The 8,911-nt window shown below is 43.9% G+C and overlaps 1 pseudogene; it reads right to left on the bottom strand.

Moving 5' to 3' along the window:
- Positions 1-2,871: 2,871 nt before the first annotated feature.
- Positions 2,872-8,057, bottom strand: LOC130109787 (G2/M phase-specific E3 ubiquitin-protein ligase-like; annotated as a pseudogene).
- Between the last annotated feature and the right edge of the window lie 854 nt (positions 8,058-8,911).

Here is an 8,911-nt window from a genome sequence, read left to right as displayed (position 1 = left end):
AGTCAACCAGGAAGAGACAACAAGAGAGGGAGCACAGTGACGTTGTCAAAAGAAAATATGAAAAGAAGACAGACGTGATCCTGTGTAGAAAATACAAGAAAGAGACAAAGCCGCCATCACATCTTCAGTACTTTGGCAACTGGTACTGCGAAGTGTCTAAAACACAGTCATATGGTGAAAGGAGGGCTGAGAAACAAGGTTACGGGGGGAAAGCCAGGGAATGACAACCCCACAACGTCAAGTTGGGTGCGTGCGTGCGTGTGGTGGGAGTTGTGTTTAGGGTTTGCACTGTAACCGGTTATTTTCTTGCCGGTGCGGGATTCGATACGGGGTGTACTGCACCACAAGGCGACATCACTAACCGCTCGGCTAAAGGGTCAGACCCGTTAGGTGTCTTATTAGTAGTTTACAGTCGTCACCCTCCCCGGAAGCGCGCCCTCGCGCTTTGTTATTCCCGCGCTCCGAAGAGACGTCTGAGGATCTGCACACTTCCGGATCCCACCGCTGCCACCAATGTAACCGGTTATTTTCTTGCCCGGTGCGGGATTCGAAACGGGTGTACTGCACCACAAGGCGACATCACTAACCGCTTGCAAGTTTTGAAGGAGTATGAGAAGCCGTGTAGGACAGAAACATTGGAGTATTTGTACACACGCACTGGAGTCTGCATGCCCACACCACTGAAACTCGCACTGGAATCTGCTTGCCCACACCACTGAAACTCTTGCACACATACATTCTCCACTAGTGCTTTAACTCTGAAACAAGCAGTCACATACACTTACCATGTCTCACACAACTCAAAATATAATTTCCAGTGTTTTGTTCTGAATTTGTCAATGGGGGAAGAGACGATTTTTGGGGGGTGAGTGAAAATTTTCAGTGTCTGAGACGAACCATTTTCAGTGATACCGGAAGCTTATTCATTGTCACCGGAAGTTAACACGGCGTCTCATAAAAGAGAGGCCTACTTATTGCATTAATCTCTGTAGCTTCAGGTATGGACAGAACAATGCGCAAATTATTACTTGCTTACTTACTAATATTTTTTATGACCCGCGACCAAACTTTAATAGTTACTGCAAACACGGACGATGTTGTCGATATTTTATGGAGCATCTTACGCTGTCTTGAAGGAATGCAGGCTGACCCGACGGCTATGTATTTCGAACAACTCGGGGCCCATGCAAGAACGGTACTTTCCATCACAAATATTGTCCGCCAGAATGGTGGCTTGGAGGCGAGAGAATGTACATTATTACTGGAGTCTTTATGTCAGCACATGTCTGTAGTTCTGCACCAGCATCAGGATCAGACGACAGAAAGTGACACGACCGCCCTTGCACCTACTACCAACACAGGAACGCCTGGTCGTCCACGCTATGATTTGACAGCGGAACAGATTCATTTATGTTTGGATCTTGGGTTTAATTGGCAAGGCATTGCCTCCCTTTTTCGGATTAATCGCCGTACTTTGTTTCGCCATCGACAACGTCTGCGTATCCCATCTCTCCAGTACACCCACCTCTCAGGCGAGAACCTTATGTCAAACATAAGACGCATTTTGGAGAACACTCCAAACGCAGGTGAGACCTATGTGCGGGGCAGCCTGCGCTCCATGGGGATTCGCGTGCAGCGATGGAGAGTTCGTGAAGCCCTGCGTGTTATAGACCCAGTTGGACGATGTGTGCGTCACAGACAGGCTATTCGCCGCAGGGTTTACACTGTAAGAGGGTCGAATGAGTTATGGTATGTTAATTGCTATTATTATTATTATTATAAAGCCAGTGTGGCCATCATTCACAATGTCAGAAAGAAATCAACATAGCCCTATCACTCAATATATGTCTTGTCATATTCTTTCACAGGCACATAGATGGCAACCATAAATTGATCAATTGGAGAATGGTTTTCCACGGTTGCGTTGATGGGTACAGCCGAACCATTATATACCTAGGCTGTTTAACAAACAACAGGGCATCCAGTGTGCTAACGCTCTTTCAGGAGGGAGTGCGCAACTTTGGGATGCCATCAAGAGTTCGATGTGATCGTGGGACGGAGAACGTGGAGGTCGCTCGCTTCATGCTCGGCAGGAGAGGACTACATAGGAGAAGTGTAATCGTTGGCCGCAGCGTGCACAACCAACGAATCGAGAGACTATGGGCGGAGCTAAATCGTGTGGTTTCTTATTTCTCCGCAGACCTGTTTACGTTCATGGAAAACCAAAACTTGCTCGATTCGCTGTCAGAGTTGCACATATTTGCCCTGCACTACGTCTACTTACCACGCATCCAAGGATCGGTTAGGGAATTCCGTGATCAGTGGAATCATCATGGGCTGTCTACTGAGAACTACAGGACACCACTGCAGTTGTGGCTCAGAGGAGCCATTGGCCATATTGGACAGGATGTCACAGGTGTCAACGGTGTGTTGGACCCTATAGACCCCCAGGGTGGGCTTACAACTGACAGTGCAACATCGACTGATATCCAACCAAATAGCATAGTGGTTCCCGGCAGTACATTTCATGTGAATGACTCTACAATGATGGAGATCCGTCAAACAATCAATCCTTTAAATGACGATGGAAACTATGGGATTAATCATTTTGTCGCTTTAGTACATTTATTGGAAACAAGCCATTCCATTGGATTGCTAAACATGTCTTAGCACATGAAAATAATTGTAAAAAAAAAAGTTCAAAACCAGTGCATCAATGCATTCATTCATGTATACTCCAGATGTAGTACACTTTTACTTTTACCTTTACCTGTGTAAATTCTGTGAAAACAAACTAGAGAAACTAGAATATACACAACTAGAAACTAGAACATCTGCAAGTGCATTATTTTAAATCAACCATTTAAGATCTTAGGCCATTCCAAATCCTTGGGTGTTCTGAATGGCAAAATGCATAGCGTTTTTGAAATCATCATAGCTGGCATGGATTGGCAAATGTAGACAATTAATACATGTGTTGGCTGTTGGATATTTTCCACCGTTGTGCAAAAACTCCACCGAGGGCTGTGGTGCGAAGCCAATTGGTGGCACCATATTGGACCCCGTGGCAAACGTCAGTATCTCCTGTAGGGTTGTGGTCCCTGATTCCTCTGATTGGAGAAAGACAGACAGACATGCACACTTATATACCTCCAATGACTGACCATCTCAAATAGTATGAGATAGTAGAGAAGTGCCCACATTCCACCACATCCTGTCTATTTGGAATTACTAAAACACAAATTATTATATCTACCTTCTGCGTCTTGGAGGAAATCTCTCCGGTACGCTACGACTTTGTTTTCCTCTCTTCTCCTATTGCTGCCAGTTTCCGACCATCTCATTGCGAAAAGGTCATCCATGTTATCAGCTGATAGACCATCTGGGGTATAACAGAGGACCTTGCGAAACACGTCTGAGTGAAGCTGGATTTTCTCAAGAATACCGAGTGTTTTCAGTCCCTCTCTGAATCTACATACAATGTTTGGGTAAAAACAAACAAAAAACATGAGGAGTCTAGAAGAGAAGAGCAAGACAAGTAATTGTAGTAACAACAGCAACAGTAGCTGTAGGGATTTCCACATCCATGGTCATTGGGGTGTGTAGACAGGAAACAATCCAGGTGTGGCCAGTGAAACTGATTATGCTATGCTATTGCACTGCATCATATTTGTAAACACAGCAAACATACCTTTCAAAGGGTCCCCTCACACGATGAATAACATGGAACATCATAATGTCTTGTACTAGTTGATCCTTGTCAGCAAGAGAGCTCAGGTTCCTCAAGCAGCCAGCAGTAGCAAGATAGTAAGTGGTTCTACTGTTGCTTTGAGCTCACCAAGAGTTTTGGCTTCAGAAATCTGTGGGGAGCCATTGATAAATAAGTTAATTCTCTCCCTCTACACACACACACACACACCAATATCAGTTATAATAATCTCTAAATCAGTACAGCAAAGGTTAAAGAGATTGTTCCCTTACTGTGAATGCACTTACATTCAGTTTACAAAGGAATCCACTAGGAATCACTGATCAATGTGCTAGATTATGCTGGACCAACAATTTCAAAGTTCACACCCGTTACAGCAATCCCTCAAAATACTTCTAACACACCTGTTCCAGTTTTTGGCGCAATTCGAAATCACCAATGTCCTCTAGAACTGGTCTGCACCTTTCGAGCCCGTGTGTGATCCAATCAAATAGGGTCTTTGAAAGGAAGGAAGGGGATGGGCCTCCGTGGACCAAACATACAGCCACCGCTGTGCCCGCATGGTAATAGAGATCCTCACGTAGAGCTGGATTAGACAGAAACCAGATTATCATTGTCATTAATTATGGCTAGCCAATCAAATTAGTTACCCAGTTTCTCTCACGTAAGGGTATACAATCCTGTGGAATCCAGGGCAAGGTTCAAGTGTCCCTCCTGCCCCTCAAACATGTCACACTGTGGCAGTGCCTCCACAAGTAATCTCAAAAATTCACGTTTTGGGCCCCCTAGATCTATAGCCTCTTCACGCGTGCCCTTATCGTCAGAGAACTTTATGGTCATCGTACTGCAGGGGTTGTAAGTCAGCCTCCGAAACCCACGGATGGCACCATCCAGAACATTTGCTCTGTTGATATTAAATTTGCAGATGTCCTTGCTGTTAATTTTCTCAGCAAGCTCCTCCAAGATTTGGGCAATCGTGACATCATTTTTGGGGCGTCTACAAAATGAATTCCAAAAAACATAATTATAGCCATCACATATATATATACATGCCTAGTTATGTCATGAAAAATGGTTCAAATGGCCTACAATCTCTGCCAATTGTTAATTACCATCAGGGACGAAACAAAAATAGGTAGGAATTTTTCCTATTGTACACTCATGCCATTTTATGTTCAACTATATTATAATCCTGTTTTGTTTAACTGAGGTAAAGCAAGCAAAGACAAAACACACTTACGCCTGGTCTTCCATGCTGGCAACAATGGCAGTATACAAATCCTCATCTTCCTCCTCGGATGAGTCTTCAATTAGGCTAATGTACGTTCCATAATTGCTTCTTACTTGGCCACTTGTGGATGGCTGTGCTGGATATTCTGAAGGCAACTGATGAGGGGGTGGAGTCTCATCTTTGGAGCGCTGAGGGGGTGGAGTCTCGTCGTTGGAGTGGTGAGGGGGTGGAGTCTCGTCGTTGGAGTGGTGAGGGGGTGGAGTCTCGTCGTTGGAGTGGTGAGGGGGTGGGGTAAGAATGGTCTCCATGTCTTCATCACTGTCAGAAGTGTCACTTGTGACAGACTTGGAAAGAAAACACCAACTGTTACTGCAAGAAGCTGAGGCATGTAATTAACATCATTTAAGTAAGACTAGCATAGTTGCATAGCCATATATACAGTGCTATTTTTCGTGAAATTACTCATGTAGGTTTTTCAATGTGTTACGCTCACCTGAAGCAATTCTGATGGCCTGACATATATGCAAGCTCTTTTGAAAATTTGATGTATTAGGCCAGCATCCAGCTGCTGTCCTCTGCATAGTGATGGAGCCACAAGCTTGTTTCCACATGGCATGAGCATTTGCAAGCTGAGAAGGGAGAAAAAAGGTTTGAGAACATTATAACCCATTTATAAGTTATCACCACCAAGGCTAAAAGAGGAAAATACGGTGCATTCGTTCTGCCTCAAACACGAATTACGATACAGCGCCATGTTATAGAGCCGAAATTGCAGTGTATGACTACACCCCGGGCCCGACGTTAAGCGGATAGTGACTGGCGGACACAGCATTCTGTGAAACATGTAGTTCGCCACACAAATGGACTTGACAAATAGAACCTGAAAGTTTCAGAGCGTGTTGCATATCAATGTATTACTTGCTGACTTTCAATTTCAATAGCATTCAATATTTGCAGCAATGCATTATAGGCCTGCAGAAATTTCATACCGGTCCATTTCTGTAGCATTCTGAGCAGCCTTATGATAATCTAAAATAAACGCCTGGGAGTACGTTCTGTAGGCAACTTGTCATTGGTCTTCGTCCTACGAATTGAGTGAAAGTGAGCAGCCATACCCATTTGCCCACTAGAGGGCACTCCGAAACCAAACAGCACAGCACGTCTTGCTATTAAAAGAACACGTACAGATCAAACTTAGGATGCCGCATCGCCCTTAACAGTTATATAGGGTGAGATGCGTCAATGAGGCCGCGATATTGGGTGGGTCAACATTTATTAATTAACGATGACTGGAGGTACATTCGGGGCTGCAGGTATTTTGTGCTAAAAAGCGTTAAAAATACTTTTCACAACCAATGACCACGGGTGCCGTTTTACATTTCAGGATAGATGAAGTGCATGTAAAAAGCAATTATTCAACATTATGTAGCCGGGTGGCAAATCTGTTAAATATGTTAAAAGATTTTCCACTTAAATTTAGTATAGTTTAACTGTTAATATATGTAATTGTTACACTGTCAAGCCATGTAAAATGTCATTTGATGTATTTAAATTGTGAGGCAGATTGTGAGTGTATTTTTATAGTTTTGGTTGTCATTGCATGTTTTGACCAGTAAGTGGCAGTGGCGGACTTTTATTGTAACTCCGTGCAAGTTATCCAAGTGCATCTTGGGTATTCTTTCTTTTTTTCTTGTGTGGAGCGCCTGAAGATTGCGGTGTGACGAGGCTCTGACTCCGTAGTAAGTAAGGGTAAATATCTTGTGAAATATACCTGTAACATTATTCCAAACAATATTGTATGTCGGTAATTTGACAAGATGGTTTGATTTAGACGCTACTGGAGTTGATGTTCGGTGATTTTGGGCGCGAGCCGTCGACCGCTGTTCGCCATTGCAGGCATGACAAGGTAATGTTGGCGTGAATAAAGCCACACCATGCCATTGTATTTGGGTAGTAAAGGTTTTATATGCATTTTAATTCTGTTTAAAGGTAACTGACAGAGTGAGAAGTTGCGCGATCTTCAGGAAGTTCCACATGTCTTTGTTAAACCCTGTTTAACGTACATAGTCCACTGCCGTATTTTGCACCGTATTTTGTATTTATTATTTCCCTTTTTAAAATCTTTTCTGTTAAACTTGCCACATCTGTGAACATTTATGAGCTGTTTGCTCGAAAGACACAGGAATGTATGCACTCAGTAAAACGATCTGCATTCGAAGGTTCAAACAATAAAATTAAAGCTACAAGAGCCCCGGAAGTAATTGTGTCCTGTGTGGTATCTAATTCCACGGGCTACAATTAGTTAAGTCGAAGAAAATAAATATTTCTTCAAAGTTGATAAAACATGTAAATTCATGTTATGGTCTGCTTATATATGTTTTTATCTTTGGCATAATGAGCCTTAGCTTTTGGCAGTTTGATCATTTAAAACAGGATGTGGACAAGCCTCCGCTGCCACTTTAACCACGGCCATCAGAGACACCTGCTGTGTCCCCGTTCACTCCTCCTCCTACCCGGCGACGCCCTCACCAACACGGTGGCAGCGCCATAGACGTGCGGTCTGAAGCCCGCTGTGGCATCTGGGCTGGATATCTATGGGACAGATAGTCCGAGGGTTCAGCCAGTTTGCTGAAGAATGATTCATTTGCTTGTTGTTATGTCTGCACACATCGACAGTGCTGCATTTGATTTGGTGCTGTTCTATTGTGCTGGGATCGATTGGTGATGCCTGCGGGCTCTGGGTTGTTTGATCGGGTCTGCCTGTCATGCTGTGTCAGTCTAAATAAAGAATGCCACGGAGAGGTTGTGTTGAGCGACAGCGCTGTGTCCTGATGTGATTTCTAAATACAATACTTGTGTCCCGACATGCGTTTGTCCAAATGGACGAATTGGCGGTTATGTAGCTGAATCCAGTCTAGTAAATGCAACTTACCTAACGTGGTCTGGGATCTTTGGGTGGAATGCTTCACGGAGCTTCATCAAGACGGTCGAATGCGTCCATGTCTTATCAAACTCAAAAGCGTTCAGAATAAACCCCCTCACATGCAGTTTCCTCTTCTTGTTCTGGCGAACTACAGAATGATCTCTGGGGCAAGGGAGCAGGATGACCTCCTTCATGAACGTCCTTTGTTGAAATGGCGTCGGTCTTGCTCTGTTCACCAAAACGTGTACGCGTACACGTTTACATCCATGTTAAATAAAATACATAAATGGCACTTTCTTATAGGTGTGCTCCATGCTGCCTGTTATCATTCATTACCATGCATCATTTCCTATAAGGATAAGAATGACTATGGTGGTGGAAAGCTGCAAGAACGTGTCTAGTTACATCTAACACAAGGTAGCAATGTCTCCTTGTCCATAGCAAAAAGGAACGTAACGTTTATATTGTAAGAACATCGATTAATACTAATTTAACTAGCTAGAGATGTAGCCATGTACATGAGGTCAATAGCTAGCTAGAGTGTTTCATTCAGTTTGACGTAGGCCCAGATTTACTTACCTTTTTTCCCTTTGTTAGACCAAGAGCCAAAGCGTTGAGCCTGAAATTGTGGGGTGCTGGCTCGTCCTGGTATCGGCTGCGGTGTGCTGCCGCTAGCTCCTGCTGGCGTCGGCTGCGGTGGGGTTCCGAAAGTCCTGAATAAACTTCTGACCTCGGCATTTATAGAAGTCACCGGCGTATTCACTGCGCTAGCATTTGACATACACGATGCCTTATCTGGAGATGCCAGGAGGGTTCTTAATATATTCACAGCCTCTTCCATACTGCTGCGGTCTACCGATGACATGTTGAGTTGTACGAAAAAGGGCGGGATATTTAACTTCCGGTGACAATGAATAAGCTTCCGGTATCACTGAAAATGGTTCGTCTCAGACACTGAAAATTTTCACTCACCCCCCAAAAATCGTCTCTTCCCCCATTGACAAATTCAGAACAAAACACTGGAAATTATATTTTGAGTTGTGTGAGA

This window comes from Lampris incognitus, chromosome 3 (genome assembly GCF_029633865.1).
Source record: "Lampris incognitus isolate fLamInc1 chromosome 3, fLamInc1.hap2, whole genome shotgun sequence".
Classification (NCBI taxonomy): Eukaryota; Metazoa; Chordata; class Actinopteri; order Lampriformes; family Lampridae; genus Lampris; species Lampris incognitus.
This window is presented reverse-complemented; position numbering and strand designations above follow the sequence as displayed.